This window comes from Phasianus colchicus, chromosome 3 (genome assembly GCF_987193195.1).
Source record: "Phasianus colchicus chromosome 3, bPhaCol1.hap1.1, whole genome shotgun sequence".
In the NCBI taxonomy this organism is placed as follows: Eukaryota; Metazoa; Chordata; class Aves; order Galliformes; family Phasianidae; genus Phasianus; species Phasianus colchicus.
In genome coordinates, this window is record NC_143438.1 from 24600295 (window position 1) to 24614979 (window position 14685).

The 14685-nt window shown below is 39.0% G+C and overlaps 1 protein-coding gene across 14 annotated transcripts in view; it reads left to right on the forward strand.

Moving 5' to 3' along the window:
- CTNND2 (catenin delta 2) overlaps positions 1-14685 on the forward strand; it is a 622619-nt gene that overhangs the window by 362569 nt on the left and 245365 nt on the right. The window lies entirely within an intron of this gene.

Here is a 14685-nt window from a genome sequence, read left to right on the forward strand (position 1 = left end):
AGAGAAGACATCTGAAAAGGGGAGTCTTCAGCAGTAAAGCAGAAGGCATAAGGTAGATGTCTTTCAAATATCTTCTTATTACCATGGTTTTTGCTTCTGCATCTTTCAGATCTATCTTGGAATGTAGGAGAGGGGTAATTGACAGAACCAAGCAAGGAGGCTCCATCTGCATGGGTATGTCTTGGAGCTAATGAGTTTGAGCTTTGGCTTCCTGTGTGACTAAACACTGCAAATGTGTCTAAATTAGCATCCTGGTCAAAACCTTTCCTTTGGATTCCTATTCTTTATATGGTAAATCATGCAACTGATCTTCCTGATGATCTTTCAAAGGGTAATTATTTTAAGGTAACAAGCAAAGAAAACCAGTTTACAGCATTGTTGAAAACAGATCAAACTGGCACAAAATTGCAGTAGTTTGGCTAAATGTGGGAAACAGTGTGTCAGTGGCTGTTTTTGGATTTTTAGGTGAATACAATATCAGAGATGCTTCAGATCAGTGCTGTCAAGGCCTTTGCTGTTGCTTTTAACCATACAACCTGGCATGCAGTTTCTGGCCTCTGGTCTTGAACTTCAGCAGTAAAACCTAGAATTCTGGATTCAAGGGCTGCTCATAAGCACGCAAACCACTTGAAGAAATTTCTTAAGTATCAGAGTAGAATTTCAACGGTCTATGCTTGTATACCTCCTGAAAAGAAATAGGGGAAGAACTTGGCAACAAGCTAGCAGAGAAGTCAGTGTCCATAGCTCAGAGCTGCTTTATCAGAAAATCTGGAATCCTCTCCTTTTTTTTTTTTTTTTTTTTTTTTTGCTACTGAAATTCCGCAGAATATATTAAGTTGAAGAACAGTGCTTTGGAAATCTAACTTCTTGGAACTTCTGTTTAGCAGTATGAAAAGACATTAGCTAGTATTGATGCCCTTAAATCATAAAGCCTTTTGGACTGGATGATCTTGGAGGTCTTTTCCAGCCTTGGTGGTTCTGTGATTCTGTGATCTCTATTATTTTTTTTAGGCTGGGAGATAACACGAAACAGTGGAGTATCATGGACTGTGATAGGTCTCAGTGGTTGGCTCTTTAAGGCGTGCTGATTGGGCTATTTTGCCTTTGCCTGATCTACTTCTGCTTTGTCTCTAAGGCCATGAACCGTGTATCTGGTTGCCTCTCTAGCTGACAAACGTGTGACTCTGGACCTCCCAAGTCTCTTTGTCCTTGGCTCATCTGCTCGTCCGCTTAGAGTAGAAAGGAGTGCTGTTATTTGGTATAAGGAGCATTAGGCAGGAGGAAGTCCAATTTCTGATGCTTAGGTTTTGTGGCATCAGTGGAAGTGTTTGTACTGTGTCATGTAAATTTGATTTTGTTTACCATCCTTGTGCACTGGACCAAGGGTGCAGAAGTCTAAGCTGTAGCTTCCTCATGGTCTGAAATCCCATTGCGACGCATTATGCAATAGCCTGGAAGTGTTTGTTGGTAAGCCTCAGTAAATAGGAGCAGAAATCTTTAGTCCCTTGTGCTCTCTGTATACTCTAGGGAAGGGAGAAGACACTTTCATTTTTATTGTGATGGGAATAATAATTTCTTGTTGTGGTACACATGTTGTCTACAGCAGACCAAGTAGTTGTGATCTGGGAAATCAGTGCAGAACCAGTGAGCAAAGTAACCACTCTTCTGGTGGGCTATCTAACAGCTTTTGGTTCTGCTGCGCACACAGCAGCTTTAAAGCAGTGCAGGTGCTTCTGATCAAATGTAAAGTGGTTAATTATGGTAGGAAGCATGCAAGCTGGGGAAATAAGGAAGGTTCCCTTTATTTAAAGCTAAAACGTGGGTGGGAAAGTGTCTGTACACCCATGCTGAGATGCAGAGTGTTCACAGGACTTGTCAGTTGTGGCTGACAGAAACTACATTGGGCCAAATTCTCCCTGAGAGCAATTTTGGAGATGAGACCAATTTTTCTGCTGGGATCGAACTTTGCTGCCTAGGTGTAGACCCAGAGCAAACAGGACAGTTTTTGTCTTTAGTGAAAATGGTATTACATAGGTCAGAAGGAGATAGTCTAATGATAACTAATTCATGGAACTGTTTATTATCATAAGTGGGTAGAATCAAAAGTCAGAATTTAATATTCTGAAATCAGGAGGACCAAGTGATGACTAATCTTACAATTATAAGGCATAGCATATGAAATTGCCAGTTGGATGACATAGATTTTATTAACAAGTGCATCAAGTAGTAACTTGTAGTGTGTAAGTGAAGTATAGAAAAGTGCCATATTAGTTTTAATACAAGTAGCTGTGAATCTTAGGCAACTCTCACTTTATGTGAGGAAATTTTTGAACACACTTTATCGTATTTCTCTCTTACATAGTATATGTTTGTATCTTGCTTTATGGCCTCTTAGCCTCCTTCTCCTACCCAGCTGTGAGCCCAGTTCTTTTATCAGGTGACCAGCTGTGCTGCTCTTGGGCAGTAAAACCTTTTGATTTTAGGACTAGAGCTAGCCATGGGCTTAAACTGTGCTGCCTGAGAGAAAAGTAAAGATGGGGAAGGAGCTCTGACTCTGTGATGCTGGGGCAGGTTTCCTGTGTCAAGAAAGTACAAGGAACCCGCTCCATAGGGTTCCTACCCCAACCTTAGCATCCTGCAGTTCAGCAGGAATACAGGTTTAAGTTGGCTCACCAAAAGGTGCCAGAAGTTCTTCAAAGGCTTGGTTCTGAAGGCTTGGAAATCTGATTTACAAAGGAGGGTAAATTGGATTCCTTGGAAGGGGGGAGAGCTGGGGGCTAAGAGCAGTGCTTTGTGACATTATGACAAAAGCTGATGTAGAGAATAATAGAAGACTGAAGAGTAAATGGTTAATGGGGTAATTTGCAACATGAGCTTGCCAAAGCCAGATGGTGCTAGAATGACTTACTCACTGATCTTTTCTTACACTATATCTGATGTCTGTTTCCCATCAGAACTGTGAGTACACATTTTCTGTAGTGCCACTTGGGAAATACTTAGTTAAGCTAGAGAAGATGGATGTTCTAGCAAGAATGGAGTTGGATGAGGACCTGGTCAAAGGAGAATTCTCAGTTTGTCTTTTTGAAGATAAAATTAGTGGAAAGGAAGGATGTGACTAATAACGTTCCACAAGAGGAACTCTTTGGGCCACTTGAAAAATATTTTTTCAATATATTATCTTGGCACAAGACCCACGAGTATGCTGAGGAAACTTCTGGATACAGTGATATGAGGAAACAGTTTCTGAACAGAGAAAGATAAATCCTGTGTAGAAAGAATTGCCCAGTTTTGAAGAGGAGTTGAGCTAATAGCACATTTCACAGCTGGTTGCAAATTAGGGATCTTTGGCTGAAAAGAAGAGTGAGGAAAGTCCTGAGTGACCTGGTTAACTACTTATCTTAGGAATCATACCTTAGAATCAGATACATATCTTAGGAATACAATCAAGTGTTTCGTGGCTTCATCTTGTAACAAGCAAAACTGTGAGTGTTAGGCATGGTTAGGATTTTAGACAGGGAGCTGTACACAACTGTAACCCTCTGTGCTCGGAAAAGACTCTTTCCAGACCTCTTCTGAACTAATTTGTCTGAATTTTCAAGACATTAAAAAGCTTGTTGTACAAAGAATGGATGTTGTGTTTTCCTCTTTCCATAAGAGAGGCTGCTAGCTTATACAGCTACAATTTCTAAATGGAGGCTACTAGTGAATCCTAGCAAGAATTAGTAATTCGGTGAAGGATTTCCCAGCATTTTTCCGAAGGCAAGATCAAGTCTCTAATAGCTTTTGGAGAGGTAGCATCTGATAATGGAGGGAGTGGAGACCAAAAGTAACACATTAGTGGCATGTTTTCACACAGCAGCCTTTGCACAGCCAGCTGTGTTTGTGTTCAGGATCTTTGTGTTATCTAATGCTCTTCAGTTTTCCCTTGAAAAGTTGAAACCGGTCACTACATTAGAGTGGCTCTCAAGTCATGATTGCACTTCTCTGGTTGCTGAACAAGCACATCAAAACTGTGCATTTCTTTCAGTCTGAAGTTGGAGTTCTTGTCTAGTTTATGTCATTTTTTGTTGCACCTTGACCTGCATTTGACAAGAACCTGAAGCTAATGCTGAACGTAACAGTCTACTTCAGCGTGATCTAATTTGTGTCCTGTCCTGCTTAGAATCCTGTCCTGAGCATCTGGGAATTCAGGAATTACTGTATTAGTCCAGAGGCTTTTTTTCTCTGAACTGTGTCAGGATTGTGATGCACATCACTGCTTCTCCCTGTCTGCTGTAGGGTTCAGGTTGCTTTTGTAAAATCAGACTAAACTTGATGCAAATGTCTTCAGCCAGTCATGTGATCTTGGAAGTATTGGTTTCACAGATGAGGTAACCATTTGGCATGCAAATGATATTAATTTGCATTTATGAATAATCAGGAACTAATTATGGGGTGGTTCAAAATCCCTAAAGTGTTTGTCACCTTTGGACTGCAGCGCATCTTGTCATTCTAATTGAAACTGCTGTTAAAGTCCTTGAAGTCAAACCACTCCAACAGTTTGTTGCAAACTATTGTTCTTTACTATCATGAGAACCTTCCTTGTATTTCTTACCTGAGGTCTGCCCTTCTTTTGCTGTGACCTTCTGTCACCATTTTTCCCTTTCAGCATTTGTCATGGCCATTTCTTTTTATGAGGGCTGCTCCTAAAGTAACGCCTCCTATTTTATGATTTTGACCCATGACGTCAGAGACGGATGTTGATGCTCTGCAGTAGGGGCTGAATCTTCTCACCAGTGTGTCATGCCATTCTGTTGCCGTGTGATGGATGGCAGCAGAGGGGCAGTGTGACAAAATGGCATCTGACATGGAAGTGCGGATGAAACAAAGGTGTGTGACTGAATTCCTCCATGCAGAAAAAAATAGCACCCATTGACATCCATTGATGCTGGGTGAACATTTATGGAGACCAAACAGTGGCTTTGAGCACAGTGAGGCAGTGAGTGGTGCGTTTCAGCAGTGGTGACAGTGGGTCACCTCCATTGGTACAGATTTTTATGAGCACAACACGCAGGCTCTCATTCATCGCTTGCAAATATGCTTAGCTAATGGTGGTGACTCCATTGAAAAATACAATTTTGTAGCTGAGAATTTATCAAGTAACATTGGGTGCTTTGTATCTATTGTACTTTTCATGGAAATAAATTGGGGGCATTACTTTTGAAGTAACCTATGTAGCTTACACTCTAATTGAGTGACAGGACTCTGGCAGCTTGGTCCTTTACTTTCTATGCTTTTAGGGATAATCGGAATCAGTGAGATTAATGGCACACTGTATACTCTGCTCTGCTGAGTTTTTTGTGTTTGGGTGGTTTTATTTTTTGTTGTTTTTGTTTGTTTGTTTGTTTGTTTTAAATAAGTTACTCATGCCTGTAACCATCTATTTCCTTTTCTGTTTGTTTCTTTTTTTGTTTGTTACAGAAGGATTTATGTAAGAATTTTTTTTCTGACTTCCTGGAAGTTTGATACTAAAAGCTTAGTATTCTTGCTGCCGTGTTAATAAACATAATGGAATAGAAGAGAACTTTATTGATAGAAACTGTGCAGTAATTACTCCAATATAACCTTTGCTTAAGTCCTTAAGCTCTTCATGGTCTCAGTGGCAGCAGTATTGCTGTTCTTTGTCTCTACATTCGGCATTTCTTTTATTCAGAGCAGACCTCTTAGAAATGTGGTAAATTATAATGATTTTAATAATAGGAGATTACTATTAAGTGCTCTAGCAGAGGTCTCAATGCACATGTAATGGGAACAACCTAAAACAGCTTGAATAATACTATAACAATCTATGGAACAAAAAGCTGTAATTGTAAAAGTGGATGATCAGTGGTCTGCATGTTTTACGGGCATAACTAAAGAATTTAGTTAGATTTTATTGAAATTGATTTATTTAGTAAAACCTGCATTGTTTTACTCATATTTTTAATGCAATGAGTCTCAAGGGGATGATGAAAACGTGATGAGTATGTAGTGTTGCAGAATATCCAAAGAGTATTCCTTTTCTTGAATGAGGTTGAAAAAAAGACAATGATAACAGACCCACTTCCCCTGGAGTGTCACAAACCTACACCTGGGGTCTCAGTGAATTAACAAATGCTTACTGAAGAGGAGAAAGCCGCTGGGTAGAGGAGGTGCTTAAAATTCTATCAGAGATGATTTGACACAAAAGAACAATGCTATCTGATGCTTTCTTCCATTCTCCTGCTGAAATGCAAGTTTGAATACAAAGCGTTAACAGATAAAATCTCCAAAATTTAATATTGTTCACACGTCTAATAATGCACGGTCTCATTCTAGAAGGAATTACAGAAGATAAGATGCAAACGTAATTTTTTCTGTGAGCAAACCCCAAATGTGGTGTTTTGGATTTCAGCTGTGTATCTAGAATGTCACATTTGCCAAAGAGGTATGTCCAATATTCAACAGAGTAGCATCCTTTTTAAAGATGAATGTGTGGTCAAGATTCATTTGAACAGTTTCTTTGCATTTTCACTGTTATTAGGAAAAGTACCTGCTGTAACAGAGAGCAGGCAGGAGTGCCAGTATGTTTAGATCAGAAATCCACGTTGCCCAGCAAAGGCCAGTGGAGGACTATTGCAGTTGGACAGACTTTGATGCTTCATTACCCTCAGAGAGTTTTGTTTTCTGTTGGTACTCCTTCTGGGAACTGTTTTTACTTTGAGAATTAGTCTTCTGCAAAGTAGAGTCATTAATCCACGTGTTTTCAGTGCCAGTTTGAGGCTGTCTGGTTTGGCTTAAGCACTAGATGTCTGTTGGCTCCCCACTACACACCCAGCTCTGATGGGGGAACTTGTTCACTGAACACTGGCTGAGCTGCCGCTTGGTTCAGGGAGGGGCTGTGAGCTGCTGGGTTTTTTAGAGGCTGTGCTTTTCCATGTTGTTAAACACAATCAGCAAATGGAGTTTTCATGGGCTCCCATCACTAGGGTAATGCCCACTTTGCCTTGTCGGAGGCAGTGGTGCCTTTTTAGCGAATCACCCAGGCTGCTGGCAGCAAAGGTCCATGGATGAGGAGACATGCAGCCTGCACTGCTGCTGCTGGGGTGTACCAACATCGCCCCTTGTGTGGCCAGGAGCCCCAGAGAGAAGGGCAGACCTGGCGCTGGGGATCACAGGCTCGCTGCTCTTCTCTTGGTTTGCAGTGCCTGACAAAGAAGTGATAGCAGTTGGGCCTGTTGAGGATCACACCTAATGGATCGTTCAGTTCATTGTTTGTATATATGATTTTTATCTTTCTGCCATGTTGAAGGCAAGGTGTTGCTGTGTAGTAGTGGTTCATTTGGGGGAGTTGTAGTTTTTTGTTCTTTCTTCAGTGACAGTTCCCTAGATCAGAAATGAAATGGGAATTATTTCCCTGAACTTGTCTGTCACATTTAATCTGCTGTTTCTTCCTGGCTATCTTTGCCTCTTATCTCTTTGCTCCCAGTCACACTACACTTCTTCCACTAACAATTTATTTTTGATAAAATGTTTTAAGCAGGTGAATGCTTTTCAGCAGAATGAGGACAGTTGCAGGAAAAAGAATGCTTGCGAGAAAACAAAAATGCTTGATTCAGGTTATTTTCTTTTTTCCTAGATTTGTACCACTGTAGAATTAAAGGAATTGATAACCATAACTTATCAGCAAAAACATATTGCACGACTGAAAAGTAAACATGGAAAAAGAAAGAAGAAAGAAAATACTTCTCTTTGTTTCCCTTTTAAATGCGCTTAGGAATGTAATTTCAACATTTTGTATAAAAATTAGTTTTAAAAGAATAAGATTTATCCTAAAAACTCTTACATAGACATATTAAACTTTCTTTCTTCTTGCACTTAAAACAAATTTCCTTTTTATTCTTTTTTTTTTTTTTTTGCTTCCTTCCTCTATTTTTAGCAGTGATGTGAGAAGTGCTAACCTGAGGTCAGAGGTGGGTTTTGCAGTGTCCCTTGAGCGGCCCGAGACAATCTCTTTTCAGAAGACTTTCCTAAGACCCATAATCTTGTTAGCAGACACATTGTGTCTGGGAATTTCCAGGGTGTGAACTACACTCCTGAATGTGAAACTGCTAATAGGTTTGTCAGTGCAGTGATAGTTTACAAGAAGAAGCCAGACTGGTCAATGTATTGCACTTCAATCTTTTAAATAGAAAGCCTGAAGAAAAGCCGCCTAAGATACTGACAAGTGAAGCAAGGATGTTCTTGCAGCTGAGGACTTTTGGGAGAGGTGATCACAAAACAACTCATATGGGTCACAGATGAAAAAGTAACACGTTATTATTTCTGGACATCCAGTGTTAGATGCGAGTCGAAAGGCATCCTATGTGATAAATCAATCATTTACCTCCTTTATTTATATGAAGAGTCCTGAGTTATGAACAGAGCAGCATAAGGAGAATGGGAAAAAGAGTATAAAGATGGAAACTAGTTCAGTTCTGAAATTCCTTTCCTTAATCTTTATTTCAATATTTGAGTAAAAACCAAACAACAGGAACAAAAAAAAGCCTCAATACCTAAATCAATATATTCAGAATGTGCGCATATGAAACCTAAAAAGAAGAGAAAACTTGAAGAAAAAGCTCACCTCGAATTAAAAGGAATTCACTTCAGAGTCTATTTTGGTTTGTTAGGGCAGATCGTTGGTGTGCTGGGGGCGCAAACTGATGCACTTGAGGTATGCATTAGCTGGTCCTGCCATATGGCCTGTCACGTCTTACTAGTTAATGTAACCATCTGTCACCTCTCGACGATTTGCATTCACTTTCAGCACTTGGGTTAGAGACATTTTCTTTGGTATTTTTCTTTTCATCAAGTTGTGCTGCCATAAACCTGTTTTCTGAGTTTGTTTCTTGATGTAGAATCAGTAGCATTTGTTGTAGATCGTACTGTTCTTTTCTGATGGTCTAAGGAGAAGATGCATGTTATCAGACAAGCACTTTGGAGAGGTTTCTGCATACCTTTCTGGCAAAAAAGGTCAGTATTTTACCAAAATTCTTGTTGCAGATGTTTGATTTCTTTCCCCTCCTCTTCCATCAGTGCTCTCTAATTTTGCACCTGGCTTCACATTAGTTTCTTTACAAGTAAAGCATGACAGTTTAGTGGCTATAAAATATCTCCTTATGTATGAGTTGGAATCAGAAATCCTGCTGTTTGTATCCTCTTTCTCTCATGTTGCATTTTTGTAGTGAAGCTATACCTCACTTCACTTCTTTCTATCTTCAGACAAGCATGCAAAAAAATGCTTTGCTTCTCTTGTAGTTTCTGTGCCTGCAGTCTCATTGCTGTCTTGTTACAGTGTTACCACCGTGTGGGCGGCTCTTTGTGTTTTTTGACTTGTAATCTAAGAAAAACTCATCACAAATTACATGAGCGATGTTGTCATTACGCTTGAAATGAAAAATCTATCCAGGCAGTTGTGGGTGGTCAATCCTCTTTGTTAAGAAATCACATCTCCCGAGTGCACTGCATTGTAGCGTGTTCCAAATCCTAGCTTGATACTTGGAGCCTGATGTAGCCAGAGATAAAATACATTGAAATGAGTGCAGTTGTAATCAAGTTAGGTTAACCAGCATAAACACATTACTGGTAATTGTTTCTTATTGTAATATAATGGACATTGAGTTTTACTCTCAACTTGCATCTCATTATTGATATTCCTCTATCACAGGCATAAGGAAGCTGCTTTAATGGGGCCACTGATGACTGTTTTGTGATGGAAGATTTTAAAATGAGGGGCTAAATAGTTTATCCAGTCAAATCTGGACAGTTTTCTTCATGCTGAGGCTGCCACTTGGGTATTTCGTAATTCTAATGAGCTCTGAAATCCTGGAGAGGAGGGCAACCCTATATGCTCTTGTACTTAGAGCTGCTCAGAGTACCATGAATTCATAGGGCTCTGTAGGGCTTGAGCAAGGCAGGGTGATTCTTAAAGGCTGTCACAAAGGGCACAAATAAAAGCCATTCTAAGTCATATATAAATGTCTGCGTATTCATTAATTTGAATAGCTTTAATGACTCTAGCTTACTAAAATGAAAAATGCTGCAGTGTAGCAGTTTACTATGTTGATATAAACTGTTGGATTACCAGTGTCATTTAAATGTGTCTACTGTATTTATTTCCATGACAGCTTACAGAAGGTCTGAAAAAGGAACTGGGGACTCTTTTGTGTATTTCTCTTGTGTTACATTTGTCTGTTTACAGTATTTTTCTTCTACTGGAAAACGAGACTTTGTTCAAAATAAAGAGCCCCAAAAACATTTTCCTAGGACTCAACCATTTTTCCATACCACTGAATAATATGGAAATCTTCATCTAGTAGGGCTTTTCTTAAAAATAAAAAGTAGAGATTCCCTTTATTCTCCAGTAGATAGGATTGCACTCCTCCTGGTTTCTGTTACCCCCCTTAGATGGAGAAAGACAGCAAAGCTTCTAGGAATGTGATATCTTCATGCACTGAAAGTTCTAAAAAACACCTGGCTGGTTCTAGATTTTCTTTAGCCATAATCAGATGCACCTGTCTGGGGGCTCACATTATTCCTCTCCTGGAGCCTGACCGCTATCTGTTTTTGTGAGCTCCACAGAGATGCAAAAGAATGGGCATTCCATTTTCAGCCAGTCTTATTTTAGACACTTTAGAAAGCAGAGAAGAATCTCCGTATACTTTGTTCTTACAATTAATTATTTTCTGTTTTAAAACAAATGTACCCCGTTTGGATTTTTTCAGCCTATCCTGTTTGCTTTCTTTCTGTGTTTTTTGTTTTTTTGTTTTTTTTTTTTGCAGATATTCTAGAGCCATTTAGTCTTCTCCATACTTTCTTCTGTGATGCACCTCCAGCGTTGCAATCAAATAATTCCTCAACCTTTTTTTAAACTAAAGATTACACTGTTTGATAACTTAGGAATTAACTGTAGTTCCTTCAGCCCTTAAATAAGTTTTCTTCTTCTCAATATTTTTTTTTTCTTTTTTAATCTAGAAGAGAGAAAAAGAACTGTTTCTTCAGAAATGTGCTTATAAGAATTTTGTATCTACTCTCACACTAAATGCATCATTTATAATTAACAGCTTGGTGAACTGTAGATTTAGTAATTAGTTGTCCTTGAATTTTTGTATGTAGACCTGTATTGAATGAACTTGATGGCCTGTAGTCTCACAAGACCAATATGGTGTTACTGGTTGGTGTGGGCTAGTCAGGGAATGGGGAATGAACCTATTTGCAGATGTAAGAGAGATATGCATGGACTCAGTGCACGTTACTGCTGTGGTTTCAAGAAACTTAGAGTGACAGATTAAAGGCATAGTGGCTGGTGAGAATAGGGCTTGGGCAACTACAGTTTGAAGTATGTAGTGCCTTCATGATAGCTTTACATTCAGGGAATCAATTTCTCTGAGCAGTGAGCCTCCTTGTCTGTGAGAATACTAATGGTCCTGGTAATTCCCTGTTTATTACTTCCTGGTAGTATATTGATCACTGTTTTTCCATTCTGACCTTGTTGCTTCTCAGGATCTCTGCGAGCTTTAGACTGCATTAACGCAGATTGTTTGATGCAAACAATACAGATCAGCTGACAGCATCAGGCTGTAACGGATGTAGCCATTTGCTGCTAACCTAGAGGTGCAGGCAGGAGTCATGCTATCCCTGTCCTTCTCTCACTGGCATTAATTTTCCTGAGTTCACAGCCTTGGTTTTGATCAATTATTCTAACCATCTTTTCAACGTCTTCCATAATAACAGCACAACATGATAGAGAAGGGCTAAGCATATAGATGAGATGGCATGCAGTTGTCTGAAAGCCGTTATGCAGCCCTTCATTTTCTTTAATATAAAAACCTACAAGTCTATAAACCTACAGTTAATTTCAGCTATAATTGTATGTTAACTTTCTGAAGTTATCAGTGTGATCTTTGGCATCAGCAGCAGATGTAACACCTTTCTCCCAATAGCTTTTGGTTGGTGTAGTGGAAATGACCCAGTGATTGAGCACCTGGGGGGAAGGCAGGGCCAACCCAGGGAACTCAGCTGTATGCAGCATACCTGAGTGACCAGCAGGGATGGAGCCAGGATCCACTTCTTCCCAGGCCTCATTTAAGTGTTGGCAGTAGAGAGCAGGGTATCTTGTTAGAGATCCCTGTGTACCTGAGGCCTTCTAGATGTAAGTAGCTTCTTTTCTTTATGTGTATGCTAGGGTTTGTTGCGTTTGAATCAGTCTCACTTGTGGCAGTCTAGGACTTTGATACTCTGCTGTCATTGTTGTGCTTTCCATCATGTTACAGCATTATCATTAGTTATTGTGATACTTGAAACATGCAGTAAAATCTGTTGCTTTTAAGTGTAGATACATAAATAAATGTGTAAGTATCATAATATCAATAGATAGCAGAGATCAATAGAAACTTTACTTGAAGACAAAACTATCTATTCCAGCTTTTTAAACAGCGACTTACTAAAAAGACTGAAAGTGATTTTGATTTTTCATCTTTTTATCTATTTATTTACAAAATTTAAGAACTTTATAGTGTGCTAGTATTTTGTGTTTAAGGATTGATGTCGTATTGTTTAGAAATTTTGTGTTAAAATTGCTCAGCAAATCCTATGGAAAAGTATCAGATTCTGCTTACAATTAAACATTTTTAATGGACTTACCTTAAAAAGTATGTATTTACTTACAGAGTAGGTTTTGTCATTGTCCATGAATTAACAAATGTTTAACACAAAAATTAAATATACATGTGCAGAGTAAGTCGTATCTTCTTTGAAGAGGATAAGCACTATGTTTAAGGAAGAATCCATGAAATTCTCCAGTAAGGTGGTAAAAGTAACCATTTCAGTAACAATCTGTGATACAGAAGGAGAAATGCTAGAATGGTCCATATTCTGCTAGCTTTAATTTTGGGGATTTAACAGTGGCTATTTTGAACAGTTTGTGAAATAAAAGTATTTTAATTATCTGTTGAAAACTTTGTCATCTTGAAATGTTTTAGGGAGGATGAATGAGTAATAATTATTCTTTTGCTGTTTATTCCCTCTTCTTTGTCTTGTTTGCTTGATCTGTAATACAGTCAGGTTGAGAAGTTTTTCCAGTTATACGTATCTTTACTGGTCCGTCCAACAGCATTCCAGTCCTAGTAGTATGTGTGGTAATCAAATATACCACTGTGTTTTTTGGGTTTTTTTAATGAACTGTATTTGACACTTGCATATTTAGTACAATTGGTAGAGGAAGAATTAAGGCTACTTTACTAGAAGACTAGCATAATGAGAGCATGTTAATGTTTACATTATACTGCCATGGAGCTCAACGGGAAAAAAATATTTCTGTTCACTGGGAGTGGAGTAACAAGGAAAATCTATTGCTTCAAAGAGCATTATTACTTTGTAAATGGAGAAAAGGCTTGCTCTACCTCCAGAACGGAGGTGTAATTCTCTATTCTGTATCGAGTCTGTTTTGTTGATGCACTGTTGAACCACTGAACCATTGCACTCATTTTTTTCCTGTAAATCTTCAGTAAATACAGACTGAACCAGATATGTGGTAAAAACAGTTGATGCAAAAATTTGAATATATATCCTATTGGCTGTATTTTAGACCACTCTGAAGGATGGTATGCTTTGGTGGGGTGTTCTGTGAATCAGTCACCATGATGCAGGGACCTATTATGGCCTTCCAGTACTTGAAGGGAGCTCTATGAGCAAGAGGGAGACTGACTTTTTACATGGGCAGATAATAATAGGACAAGGAGGAATTCTTTAAATCTGAAAGAGGGAAGATGAGATTAGATATTGGGAGGAATTTTTATTTACTTATTTATTTATTTTTATTCAGAGAGTGATGAGGGGCTGGCACAGCTGCCAATAGAAGCTGTGGTACCTCCTGCGTGGAGACACTCAAGGTCAGGTTGGGCCCCTGGGCAGCCTGAGCTGGTGAGTGGCAGCCCTGCCTGTGGCACAGAGTTGGGGCTGAGTGGACTTTGAGGTCTCTTCCAATCTAGGCCTTTCTTATTGTTCTTGGATGCAGGGCTAAAGGAGTGTTTGAAAATGTGGATCATGAAGAACGTACTCCTTTAAGAGTAATATCAACTCCCCTGGATAATCCAGTAGTTCTAGGTAAAATGTGTCTTTGAGATCCTTTCCAGTAAAGGGAGCAAGAGGAAACCTGCAGTAGTGTGCTAACGGCAATTCAGTCTGAAGAACGTTCGAAGGGAAAAATATGCGAATGGGATATTCCACTTAACACATGCATGTATGTTGGAAACTTTCAAAGAAAACCTCAATGTGGCACAAACTGATTAAAAAGAAGGAAATGGAAGAAATTATTTTTCCTCCAGGCAATTTTAATAAGATTTAAGTAATTTTGTGTATCTTTTTTCATTTCTATCCTGTACTGGTACTGCACATCATTTTATATATTTGCTTTGTGTTTTCTTACTATTTAGTGTGTCTGCAACAAAACTGTAAATGAAATGAATGTGGTAGAGAATTCCAGCAGGCATGGCTACACAGCCTGTATGGGTTTAAGTTGTATAAAGTCATAGCAGTAGATTATCTTTTTTAAAATGGTAGATGGCAAAATATTGGTAAGACTCAACTGTTCTGGTGTACATCCAGTTAAGCAGCAAAAAGATCAGCCTTCATACAACTACATCTGTT